General features: G+C 45.3%; 1 protein-coding gene across 2 annotated transcripts in view; it reads left to right on the forward strand.

The window, feature by feature from the left end:
* Positions 1-948: 948 nt before the first annotated feature.
* Positions 949-13687, forward strand: part of JADE2 (jade family PHD finger 2) — a 152010-nt gene continuing 139271 nt past the window's right edge. The window contains exon 1 of one of the 2 annotated variants that reach the window (XM_033140108.1): positions 949-1443. The gene's annotated coding sequence lies outside the window, so the exon portion shown is untranslated. Of the gene's footprint in view, positions 1444-1555; positions 1730-13687 lie in introns of those variants that run through there. The other variant, XM_033140109.1, reaches the window with a different exon arrangement.

Genomic DNA, 13687 nt, shown 5'->3' on the forward strand with positions numbered 1-13687 from the left:
CTCCAGAGTGGTAGTATTTCAGCACAGAGGTGGCCGCGTAACTTTTGTGACCCGCGGGAAAAGGATTCTGTTCCGATCTCGATTTGCAACATCCCCCCCCCCGCTTGCTTCACCTCCCATGCCCTCCTAGCGAATGCGAACTCTCCCCCCCCCCCAGTCCCCACGCGCGGTTTTCGCTGCGAGGGTCTCTTCCTCCTTTCCGCGGAAGAGGTTTCTTGGTCGGTGTTTCTTTCCCCTTAATATCCTTCGCCGTCCGCCTTGCACTTCATCTGTTATTTGCAAGAAACGTCTTTTTGACGCAGGAAGAAATGGCAAATTTGAAGTACGTCATTAATATGGCGCCAAAAGATTTTGTTAAGTATAAGCTTATTTTTTGTAAGGTTGCAGCAGCAGGCTAGTGTGTACGCCTGTGCATAGCTCCGGGGAGGTGAAAGCGGCGCGGTGGGGGGGGGGGCGCAGAGAGAGAGAGAGAGAGAGAGGAAAAAAGAGGGGGAGTGTGTGTATATATGAGAAGGGGAGGAAGCAAAGAAAGTGTTGCAGCTCTGTGATCTGTGTGTGCACTGCCGCCGCCGTTGTGTGTGCGCGCGAGGCTGAAGATCATTGCGAAAGTGACCTGATCAGGCTTGTAGAGAGAGAGAGAGAGGAGAGAGGGAGAAAAGGAGAGCGAGCCCGTGTATGCAACCCGACCTCTTTCCAGCTGCCCAGGGCACAAGAGAAAAGAGATGGGGACTCAGCGCATCGGAGGGAGGTGAAGGCGAGGGAGGGGTGGTGGGTGAGCAGTGCGTTGGGGCGGGAGGCAACACATGCCGAACACAATCAGGGATGGGACCCACGTTTGCTACTGCCGCCGCCGCCGCCGCTGCACCTGGACCTGCTGCTCGTCAGGGAGAAACAACAAACAACAAAATAAGAAATTGAGGGAAGGGGGTACGAGGGGGCGTTGGGGGGAAGAAGGTGGGGTGAAATCGCCAGCATCACCCTAATTTATATACTACTCCGTTGAAGAAGTCCCTTCTTCGCCAGCAGGGGAAAGGGGGGGTGGGAAGAGAAAAGAAGAAAAAGGGCAGTCGCAGGATTTCGGGCAATTGCAAAGAGATCCGAAAAGAAGTCTGGATTTAAAAAAGAAATAGGAACACGCTGGGCTCGCTGGATTTTGCACAGAGCGGCCATCTCAGCTGGAAGCAATTATTTGGAATTGATTTTTTTGTTGTTTTTGTTTTTAATTTTGCATCCATGGAGTTACTTTGTATCTACTCCTAAAAGAAGGGCATCATCTTCGGATCCTACAAGGGGGATGGTTCGCCCCCTGCGCAATGGTGCCGGATTAGTCTTTGCAAAGGGAGATTCCATGAGCGGTTACGTTTTTGGAGCATCTCTCCCCACACCTCTCTGGTAACCCGAGGGACAGTCTCAACTCTTGGAGGACGCTCTTTCGCAGCCAAGGTAAAAAGGGTGGAGAATTGCTCCATTTTTTATTTTATTTTTCCAGCTTCTCTCGATTCCCCCCTCCCTCCTTGCATTTGTTTTACTGCTCCCTGACTGTGCTGCCTGCAAAGGAGGATGGGGGGGTGGAAGAGTGTGTAGCGTTTTTAGACATTGATTGCGCATGTTGGTCAGTCATGTTTTAAAAGGGAGGCGGCAGGAATGTAAACAACAACTTTTTAAAGGATCAGAAGCCTCAGGAAACGTTTCCTCGAATTAATGACTGCGGCAGAGCTAACCCCAAAAGGTCTCGAAGCAAGGAGGTGGCTGGGTTAGCAGAATAAAGAGAGTCAGAAAGGGAAAGCAGGATCATAAATATGTGTGATAAAAAAATCCTCCTAGATATGGAAAAAATGCAAAGCAGACAAAGGGAACGCAAGAGAGTTTTGTTTTAAATTTAAATGAGCTTAGAAGTTGCTCCAGGAACCAAGATAGTGAGCATGGCAAAATCAAAATCAAAAATACCCAACCCTAAGAAGTACGTGTTGATCAAAGCACACAGTGCTAGTTTAACCCCTCAATCAGAGTAATTGAGCCCTTGTTGGATCTTGAAATGTCTGAATGCTACTCTTTGGTAGCTTTTTGCTGGGTGATTGCACAGACAAAAATGTAGAGTAGTTTCACTGGATCCATCTACCAGCTGCTTTTTGGATACCAGAGACCAAGCAATTTCAGATGGAAGCTGCATGAGTCATGGGGTAGGAGAGAGAGAAAATATGTGGTGTTCGGTGACCTCTGAATATCGCCAAACAGTGCTTTCATAGTGGCATTTTTATACTGATGCTCTGCTAAATAAATAAATAAAATGTTTACATGCTGTCTTCAGACAGCAAACTCGCACAACAGCTTGCAAGATAATAGAACAAACCCAACACTGATATAGCTGTTGATGATTAAAGCTATGCAAAGTAATTCAGCAGAGCACAAAAATGCAGAGTATCCAAAACCAGCAGAGAACAGTTAAAATCACCAGGTTAAAATCATCTAGCTGACATCCTAGAAGACCTGGGCATATAAAAATGTCTTCTCTTGGCACTGGAATCAGGCTAGGTGAGCCGCCCTGGGAAGAACATTCCAAATGTGGGGGCACCACAGCTGAAAAGGCTCCCTCTCCAATTACCACCCTGCTACCTTCAGAAGAAAAGCCTCAGGTGACAAATGCCAACCCTTGGGGAGGCTCATGTGGAAGGAGGCAGCCCTTTAGGATCATAGAAAGTTGCCATCAACTGGGTCAAGCCATTGGTCCATCTAGCTCAGCTCTGTCCACACTGATAGGCAGCCGCTCTCCAGGGTTTCAGACAGGAGTTTCTGGAGATGCCAGGGATTGAAGCTGGGACCTTCTGCATGCGAAGTAGATTCTTTACCACTGCATTATAGCTCCATTCCCCTTAGAAACCTAGATCCCCAGCCATTTAGAGTTTTAAAGGCCAGCACCATCACTTGTGCCCAGAAACTGACTGTCAGCCACTGTTAGCTGGACAAGCAACTTACAGTTTTCTTCTCCTTCTTCTCCTTCATTTATTTATTTAATAAAACTTAGGCACTGCTTGATTGTAAGCAACCCTCAATCTTCTTATAGTCAGTCTCGGTTAGCAGCATAGTCACTATACAGTATTTTGAAGTAACTAATGTTTCTGAGAAGTTCGCAAAGTAGTTGCCTGTGCAGTGCAGTAGTTTAATTTAGAGACTACTGGAACATGAATAACTGTAGTTGGGCCAGCAGGGATTGAAGCTGATGGCAGGAGGTGCATAATGTGACCTGCAGCGACAACACTAGATCTATCGGCACACACAAAATACAAACTTGATTCTTCAGGTGGTTGTAACCATGCCCAGAATGGGTATTGTCACAATTTGGCTTTGAGTGTATTGCTTCTTGCCTGGTCCGTTGTTGTTGTTGTTGTTATTTTGTAAAGAACAATTATAGCAACAGAAGAAAATTAAAAGATGAAAAACAAAGCGATAAAATAGGCACATAGAATGAGTATAGTTGCACATGGGTTAAAACAAAGTACCGGTAAGTAAAGACTATCAGCGTTATCAGATTATGAAGTACAGTTCCAGATTTGCCAGCTTTGTGACAAGGGTTGTCATGAAAATGATGGTTCTGCTGACCTAGTCCATTATTGAGCCTTAACACTGGCCATGTTAGCTTGTGATCCTGAACTGTGGTTTATCACTATGTACATGAGCTGCATCCAACATAATTAAACAAGCCAACTTCATAGCCAGTGTTTTGAAGTTGGTTTCTTTGGAAACTAAGCAGAGTTGGTCACTGTCACTGAAGTAGAGGAAAATTAGAAGGGTCTCGCCCTCCCTGTCCTTTCACTTGTGTAGGTGATCAAGGCTGTTTCAGTGTCAAAACCAGGGGTGACGCTAGATTGAATGGATCTAGATTTTTCATATGTTGGAGCTGGCAATGATTCTTTAAAAGAGGAAGAAGCAGGAAGTAACTTTTCTCTTTGTTTAGAAAGATGACTACAATTATTGGAGTCATCCTTTTCAATGGGACCTATTAAGTGGAAAATGTTTACAGGAGGCACACAGTCCATACTTTCCACACAAGCCAATCTCCTGTTCAGTTTCTAGATACTGTAATCCAAAAGCAAGGGTGGGTAAGTGCAGGGCTTTAAATATTATGGGACTTTTCCTTCATGGTCTTTTATTAGTGGCTGCTTCCTCAGGTATTCAGGTGTGTCATATTTTTAGATGTTGAAACGTGTAGCGCATTACATGTTCAGATATGTGCATAACTACTACTTTGTGTAGTTTTAAGGGAAATTGATTACTTTTTAGTGAAAGCATTTCTGCCAGGGATGGGAAGCGCCTAGTCATGCTGGGGTTTGTATCTGAGGCTGGTGAAGGCAATAATTTGCACATCCTTTCCACAGGATCCCCACACACAACTAATGGGAATGCTGCATTTATTGTCCTGTATTGTTATTCTGAAGTTGTTTGCCTCAAATGGGGAAAAATGAGTATAGTATTGAAGATGATTGATACATAAACACAGGGACTGAAAAACAATTGAAGCTTTTTTGTTTGATTCTGTGTTTCTGATTCTATGGCATATTTCTCATTGAAAACTAGAAAATAACTTAAAAATGAGAACTAGAATTCACAGGATTATTTAAAAGAAAAAGAAAAACTGTCGGGGTTTGGGTGCTGGAGCTCCTCGTGCACGGCCTTGGATTGGTTATGCACGAGGTACCAGTTGCGGGGAAAGTGGCCAGCGTTCCGCGTGCTTTTGAGCACGGTCGCCGGCCAAGCCTCACAGTCTGAAGGATGATGAGTAAGCCAATTGACGACTCCGATGAAGTGTGAGTTTCTAATTGCCTTCTTTAATGAACAGTTGCCTCGTGAAATAAAATATATACCCTGACTCTGAATAGACGGACCAGTTTAAAGAAATAAAAATTTTACTTTACTCCCCCCTTTAACCCCAAAGGAAGACAGACACCGGTTGTATCTTTAGTGGCTTCGGCAGAACCCGCGTAGGCTCGTCCCCTAAGCTAAGTTCTCCTAAGCTTAAAGACCCTGCGCGCCCAATCTTCCGCGAGGCTAACTAAATAAACTAAAACCGAAATATCTTCCGCAATTCTAGCCCTAGGCTAAACCTAAAGAAAACCTAACTAAGGCTAAACCGAATGATCTTCCGCGATCTAACTCTAACTAAAGAAAAACCCATCCAACCCGTCCAGCCCGCTCCTAGCCCCTTAAACTAAACTTGACTTCAACTAAAACCCAACTAAAAGAACATAAGAAGAACGTGCGGTCTCGTGCTACTCCTCCTGCCTAAGCGGGGTGCCTCTGCCTTTTATTAGGGAACAAACGTGACATCATCATTAGTACTTTAACCAATAAAATCACTGTTGCTGCCCTCCAAAAGGGCGGGAAGCAAGTTTAACGCTCATTAACAACTTTGAACATGACCGGATCTACAAAATAAAGGCGGATTAATCTTGTAAGTGAATCACACTATTCATGCTTTCACTTTCACTTTTGCGCGCAATTATACCAAAAGTAAACCTTGAAAAACCCATAAAATAACCAATTAATTATGAATCCATGGCGGATCCGTGAAACGTATTCCGACATATCATCTTTCTTTTTTTGTTTTAAATTAAATTAATTTTGATTTAGTTATATAAAAAAAATAGAGATATCATAAGCATTTATTTGACATAAACATTACCATTTGTTTTGATATAGAACTCGACATGAAAGGGCAAAGCGTCAACAGTGCTGACAGTGTCCACATCAAGACTGTGATATAAACACCAGCAAAACTATCAACATCCACCCCCTTCATAGGAGGAAATACTTGTACAATAATGTAGCAATAAAGTCATGAAAATAACAAACCACTAGCCGAACATAAAAAATGATCGATCCGATACACTGTAAACCTTCTAGGCATATATAAATACTTCAATATGTAGTATAACACAACAAATCACCTCATAAGCATGTATACTTTCGCGTGCAGCGTAAAACAACAAATTACTCCCCAAACACAAGAGAGGACCTGATACAGGTCCAAAATTAAGAATAACGGATAACGACTGCCCAAACATAAGAGAGGTCCCGATCCGGGACCCAAAATTAAAGTATAACTAGAGCTGGGGCTACATGGCCTACCCAGACCCCTCCCCCATTTTTTTTAAATTTTTTATTTGGAAACTAAGGAAAATGGATAAGGAAACATAAAAGGGTTGTGGCTCTGAGGCTACAGAATCGAGGGAACTTTAGATTCTGGACTTACCACAGCGACCACAGGTAACGGGGAACTAGGGTCCGATTCCAGAGAGGGGATTTAAGCCACCTATGTACAAGTGGTTTTCGCCACAAGAGGGGATTTAAGCTACCTACATAAAGGTGTCCCAGCCAGGATGAGGATTTAAACCATCTACGCAAGGGTTTCCAGCGAAACGAGATGGGATTTAAACCAACTACATAAGGGTCTCCCATCAACAGCAGGAAACAGAGTGAAGGGAAAAGCTGGGAACCTGGTTTACTGCCAAAGGTAGCATATAGAGGGGTATTCTTCAAAGAAAATAGGGGTACCAAAAGGGTAGGACGCCACCAGACTTGACACATATATCTTGAACAAATCCGAGAATGACCAATTCTTTGACCAAAGGAAATATTTCAAATAAGGCATATAAGTGTTACCACATTTTGAACTATAACTTTTGCAAGCACAACGTGGAGATTTAGGATTATTGAAATAAAACATATATGTATAAATATGTCTATGACTAGAACTGCACAAAGATGATGTTTTTAACCTTACATAAACATTTCCATATCATCAAAGTTGTGACGCTCTAAATGGAAACCATTTCAGAAAAATTATCATATATATAAACACCCATATCATTAATTACCAAGCTATATGGAAAACACATGTAATATGCGAGGCGGATATTTCAAGAAGCATACAAAGGTAAATATGCAATTTTTACAAGTACAAGACAGGTTTAGAACTGCAAAATGGTGTTGGAGAGGAGGATGAAGACGATGAATGAGTTGCCGGTCGTCTTCTTCTCCGACTACACATGACCATGTAGAAGAAATAGTCCTGGAACTCAGGAAAAGTTCATGGAGCTCAGGAAAGTACTGAAACATCGAGTTCTGAAGAAACAACGATACCTGTAGAAGAAAGGAGGTTAAGCAAGCAAATCAAGGTGATCTGCTAGTGAATGCAGGTATGAGAGTAACTGGAACAAATCTAGGCAGCCAGGAACCAAGGGGCTGCCCAGAGGCAAACAAAAGGCATAGGTTGAGGATAGTTGAAGAGTTGCTGCATTTGACACTGGAAACTAGTGCAGTCAAACAACGAGGTGGATATTCTCAACTTGGTTCCTTAGCTCTCCAAGGGCGCACACATCTGGCAGGCACCCAAACAGCCTTTTCTTCAAGGGCAACGGCAGCATACCCACGACCCCAAGTGATGAGTGGAACTGGTCCTCGCCATTCAATGTCAGGCAAGAGGCGATAAGAGACCAAAGGTCGAGGAAGCTGTTCTTCTTTCTTGAAGTGGAGATCCACTGGGGAATGAGGCTTGTTATGTGGAAAGAGAAGAAAATTTAAGGTGAACAGCACCTTTGCAACTGCCAAAGGGATCTCCGAGGCTGGAAGGTGACGTCCTGCGGTCTGTTTGTGGAGCAGAGTTTTGAAAGTGAGGTGTGTCCTTTCAATGAGAGCTTGGCCTGTCGAATTAAACGGAATCCCGTGGGATAGGGAAATATTCCATTGCACACAAAAGTCATTAAAGGCCTGAGAAGCATAGGCCGGGCCATTATCTGTTTTAATGGCTTGAGGTTTTCCCATAACTGAAAAGGTTCTCATGCAGTGCTGTATGACGTGCCTCGTAGTTTCTCCCTTCAGTGCTGTAGCCCAAATGAAACCTGAAAAGGTGTCCACTGTGACATGCAACTTAGACATTGGAGCAAGGGCTGGGACATGTGTCACATCCATCTGCCACAGCTGATTCGCCTCCGTGCCTCGAGGATTTACAGCGTCAAATGGCAAGCAGATAGGAGACTTGGAGCACGAAGGGCAGCATGAAATAATGTCCCTTGCTTGTGACATTGGAATGTTGAAGGTCTTGTGTAGAACCTTTGCTGATTGGTGGAAAGTTTCATGGCTTGTCACAGGATTGTCGAACAAGGAGAAAGCTAGAGTCCTGAGGGCAGCGTCTGCTACTGCATTTCCTTCCACCAGGAATCCTGGAAGGTTAGAATGAGAGCGCAAGTGTGCAGCAAAAAAGGGAAATGAACGTCTCTGTAGTAGTTCTTGAAGCTGCGCGAACAGATTAAAGAGATTTTCGTCCATGGACGGAGACAGATAAGCAACTGGAAGCGATGATAACAGTCTATATACATACTGAGAATCTACAACGAGGTTGAATGCTTCTGTAGTGAAAGTTTTAAAAGCGAGAATCACTGCTGCCAGTTCCGATCTTTGTGCTGAAAGTTGTTTCTCTGTAAACACAGTTTTCCATTGTCCATCCTCCTTCCATGCAAGGACACCATAGGAAGAGGAGCCATCTGTGAACAGAGTTTTTGCAGTGGGAATAGGCTGAAGCACCAACATGGATGAAAGGTGATAGTTTACTTGTTGCAACAAAGTGAATCTTTTGTCCTTAGGAGGATTATACAAGAATGAACCGACAAAATCTGCAATAGCAATTTGGAAACTATCTGAAAACTGAATCAAAGTTAGTACTTGTTCTTGAGAGAAAGGAAGGTAGATGGAAAGCAGATCATTTCCACTCAGGCGAATTGCACGGCCTCTGCACTTAACAAGGAGATCAGCAACAGCGTCCATACTGGGGTACACATTCCTTTGAGGCGTGTGCGAAAGATGAATCCACTCCACGATCGCCACCTTTGAGGAAGTATCCGGAACGTATAAGGCTGCTGTCGGCAATCTTGGTGTAGTGAAGATAGCACATGAAAGAGCGCAGTTGGCTGTTGGCACACGATCTACAGCTATTTGGTGCAGTTTTGTGTTTACCCCTTGTAAAGCAAGACGCATCTCAGAAGTGCATGGAATAACATCTGAAGGAGATGTATGTCCCTTAAGAGCAGAAAACAATGGCGAGAGTTCAGATGTTGGAACTGCTAGAGACTTTCGAGCCCAGTTTATCTGTCCCAAGAGATGCTGCAATTGTGTTAAAGTAAAGGATTCTGGAATGACTATGCTCGGCATCTCTGGCAGGGCTGTATCTTGAAGCAGTCTGTGACCCAAGTAATGAAATGGAGCAGTGCGCTGTACCTTTTCTGGGGCAATACAAAGCCCAAAAGAGTTCAGGATGCGCGTAAGATGCTCAATATGATGCTCTGAGACCTTTTCTCCATGGATCAAGATGTCATCCATGTAATGACAAACTTCTAAGGCTGGATATTGTGCTCTGAAAGGCTGTAATGCTTTATCTACAAAGTTCTGGCAGAGAGTCGGCGAATTCACCATTCCTTGAGGGAGTACCTTCCAAGAGTATCTGGAAGCTGGTCTGGTGTTATTGAACACAGGTAGAGTGAAAGCGAACTTTTCTTGATCTGCAGGTGCCAGTGGAATGGTAAAGAAACAATCTTTAAGATCGATGATTGCAAGCTGATGGTTTCTAGGAATGAGGTTAGGGTTAGGAAGTCCACATTGAAGGGGACCCATTGGAACAATTCTTTCGTTGATTTTTCTCAGGTCTTGAAGCAAACGCCATTTTCCACTTTTCTTCTTGATGACGAAGATTGGAGTGTTCCAAGGGCTATTAGAGGGTTGCACACGATCCTGGTGTAGCAGCTCTTTGATTAGGGCCTCTGCTGCAGCGAGCTTTTCTGACGTCAGCGCCCATTGGTCGACCCTTACAGGGGGTCCTTCCTTCCATGTGAGTGGAAGAGCATGTACTGGCGCTGATGCAAAGGCCCACATCAAAAATGCGTATGGACAACAGTTCTTGCTTTAGACAATAAGTCTCTACCCCAAAGGGTGATAGGCACATCCATAACAAGTGGACGGAGCTGCACCATGGAGCCTGAGTCTGACTGGAAGGTAATCGGATGCACACTCTGGTGGGCGGGTTCGAAACCTCCGACTCCGAAGACTTCCTGGGTGACAGTCGTTGCCCACTGGTCAGGCCAATCCTTTCTGGCGATCACTGTGACATCTGCGCCTGTATCAAGAAGACCCTTGATCTTTCGTCCACCCATTTCTAAGACGAGATGAGGGCGTTCTTCTGTAATCTTGATTAGCGCCATTGCTGTCTGAGGAGGCAAAGAGTCTACAGGAGCTGTAGGCGTAGAAGTAAGCAAATAGAGTCTGGCAATTTCCAAACCATTTGTTAGGACACAAGGAACAGTTGAAAATCCTGGAATCAGCAACTGCGATGAATCTGTGATTCGAACTAGGCCTGCAGTCAATGTGACTGTGGCAGGGAGGCGATCCATCCTAGGCAGGATAAGGCAAATCGAAGTGTCTGGGAATGGACCACGAATGGATGTTGGCAATTGCTGAGCAAACCATGGATTTGAAAAGTAACAGTCCTCTGTTAAGAAGAGTGGTATACCTGGGACAGAAGAAGCTTCTTGTTCTTCGTTGGCAGTGTTTGAAGATATCTTTTTGGCTTCGGGTTTTTTGCACTGCTGAAGTTGGCAACTCTGAAGCTGCTTGGCGTTGAGTTGGCAAACTTGAGGTTCCTCTGTTGGTAAAAGTTGCTGATGCTGTTGAACCTGCTGGCATTCAGTCAGTTGTGCATCAAACTGGCAGGATGGAACTTCTTCTTTGACACGAGGCAGTAGAAGTTGTTGTTCCTGATAGTTGTTTGGTTGTGGCGGGCTGAGCTTAAAAGCTGGAGGTGACACAAAGGTGTGGACATTGTTAACTGGAGTGATGCTTAAGCTTCCACAAGAGGGAGCTGGCTCACTCACTTGCATTCTTTGGCCACATGGAAAGTGATCATCAGCTGGGTTGCAACTTGAACACTGCTGTTTCATCAAGGGCAAATGTCCTTCAATGACAGATTGACCTTGATTTGAAGATGAATAAAGCTCAGGAGTTGCGAGATTGATCTCAGTAGGATGTCTTCTCAACGTTGAAGGCAATTCTGCGATCAGAGGCTTGACTGTGATTGCTTGCTGTGAAGCAGGATCAACATCAGCAGGAACTGAAGGGCGGTCAGCAGAAGGTGAACTGAATGCTGTGTTCTCTACTGGAACCCTTTGAATAGGTAAGGCAGATGATGAAACCTCTGGAACCTGAATGCTTGATGAGGTCACATCTTTTCTCTGGACATCTGAAGAGTAGATATCTCTCTGGATCACTCTTTTTTCCTGATGACCTGGATAAGGAGTAGCGTTGTTCACCTTTCTGGGATGGTTGACCTTCATGATGTTCTTGAACTTGCACCCTATTGTTTTACCGGGGCCGGGGCGCGGCCCGCAGAACCGTTTCCCTGAACTGGAGATGAGGTAGGTGATGTGTTTTGTGGATTCAAGCGACAATCATTCGCCCAATGAAATCCTTTCTGACAGATGGGACATCTCTCTGGCGGCTTGGCAGAAGGCCTTGGCGTTGTTGTGCACTGCGACCGGAAATGCCCATCGCCTCCACACCCATAGCACTTCTTGACTGGCGTAGAGCTGTCTTGACGTGGCATTTGTACCGCAGCTGCCAAGAGCTGTGCTTTGTAGGAGTGGGTACCGACGTTCTGGCAGACGCGTAGCATCTCAGTCAATGTGGCATCTGGACGAGCTGCAACTGCTGTTAGGGCATTCTTGCAGTCATCATTGGCATTTTCAAAGGCAAGTTGTTTTGTCAGCATGTTTCTGGCATGACGATCTTCTATCTGGCGTTCCACTGCAACAATCAGGCGATCCACGAAGTCCCCATAAGGTTCTTTTGGACCTTGCCTAACTGCAGCGAATCCTGATACTGAGCTAGCATCTGTGCGATTGGGTAGTCTGCGCCAAGCTTTGACTACAATGTCTGCTATGGTGACAAGTGCAGCATCAGGTATGGCTAGCTGTTGATTGAGATTGGAGTAATGTCCTGATCCTGTGAGCATATCTTCTGTGGCAAGTGGCGTTGCACGTCTGGCTGCTACTTCTTTCCACTCTTGCAGGCACAGAAGAGCATCTGTAGGCGACAGGAAGGTGCGAAGAATCAACTTCCAATCAGATGGCAGAAGTTTACTAGTGGACAGTCCTTCAAGTAAACTTCTAGTATAAGGAGCTTGAAGTCCATTTTCGCGTATGGCTTTTCGCAGTTCACGTAGTGTTTCAAAAGGAATGGCTTGATATCTTGCAGGTTGTCCTCCATTAGCACGAATCACTGGAAAGATGTGCATTGGATCAGCACTAAAGTCTATTTGTCCCAAAGCTGCTTCCAAAGCTTGGGTTCTGCAGATGGGCTGCATTGCTGTTGGATCTGTAGGTGGCATCAGTGAGTTTAAATCTTCTTGATGCTTTCCAAATGATGAGCCACTAGATGGTGCTAAAGAGTCTTTGACATCTGGATGCCTTGAAGATGGCTGACTATGAAGACAAGATGGCTGACTTGAAGTTGGATGAAGACAAGATGGCTGACTTGAAGTTGGAGCATAAGGTTGTTGGCTCTGTACTGCAAGTCCTGGCATCTGGATCATCATTGTTTGGCTTTGCTCTTGTCTTGGAATCTGCATTGGCATTGGAGGTGCTGAAGGGTTGGTAAATTGCTGTTGTGCTGCTTGCATTGAAGCTTGGATTGCTGTTGATTGGAAATCAGCTTGCTGCAAAACTGGAGCTGCTGGCTTGAGCGCGGCCTGCAGGGCAGCAGGGTTTGCTAGCAAAAAGGCTGCTTGCTGCTGCTGCTGCTGGATCGCTGGCAAAAGCGCGGCTTGCGATGAAGGAAGCGGGACCGTTGCTTGGAGCGAGGTCCGCGGCTGCTGCTGACTTGAAATCGCTGGCTGGTAAAAGGCCTGCGATGACTGCTGAGCGACTGGCGGTGGGGCAGTCCGCGGCGGGGCTTGAAAGGCCGACGGCGTCTGCTGCACCGGCACAGGCGGCAATGAATCTGGCAATGACAAATTGGACAAGGGCGAGTGCGTGTACGACAACGGGGCCTGAACTGGCTGCTGCGAGGGGGCCGAAAATGGCACAACCGCAAGCGGCAGCACAGGGGCACTATTAAAAGCAGTATTTCCTAAATTCACTGTTCCATTAAGCAAAACATTTCTTGGAGCGATTTGTTGAAAGCAGTTTCTTACTTTGCTCCATACTAATTGTACAGGAATTCCGATTTTCGGGTTGGCCATAAATTCTAACCCGATCCTTTCCCATGAAGCTAAATCTTTCGTTCCCTCCTTAGGGACCCAGGGACAAATTTCCCCAATGGTTTTAACTAAAAGCTCTACTTCTGATTCAGAGACAGGGTGACCATTTCTTTTCAAAAGGTACAATAAATCTTCACAAAATTTTACTTGAGCAGTTGAGAGTGAGGAGCCCATTTTTTAAACACTTTTCAAAAACTTTTCCTCCCCCACCCGTAGGCTTCTACTAGGGGACACCGGTTCTACCCGTAGGCTTTAACCGAAAAACCTGGCACCCGTAGGCTTTAGCCAGAAAACCTCCACCCCCACCCGTGGGCTTCTACTAGGGGCTACCGGCCCTACCCGTAGGCTTTGACCGAAAAACCTGGCACCCGTAGGCTTTAGCCAGAAAACCTT

The sequence above is a fragment of the Lacerta agilis genome, chromosome 2 (assembly GCF_009819535.1).
Source record: "Lacerta agilis isolate rLacAgi1 chromosome 2, rLacAgi1.pri, whole genome shotgun sequence".
NCBI classification, from domain to species: Eukaryota; Metazoa; Chordata; class Lepidosauria; order Squamata; family Lacertidae; genus Lacerta; species Lacerta agilis.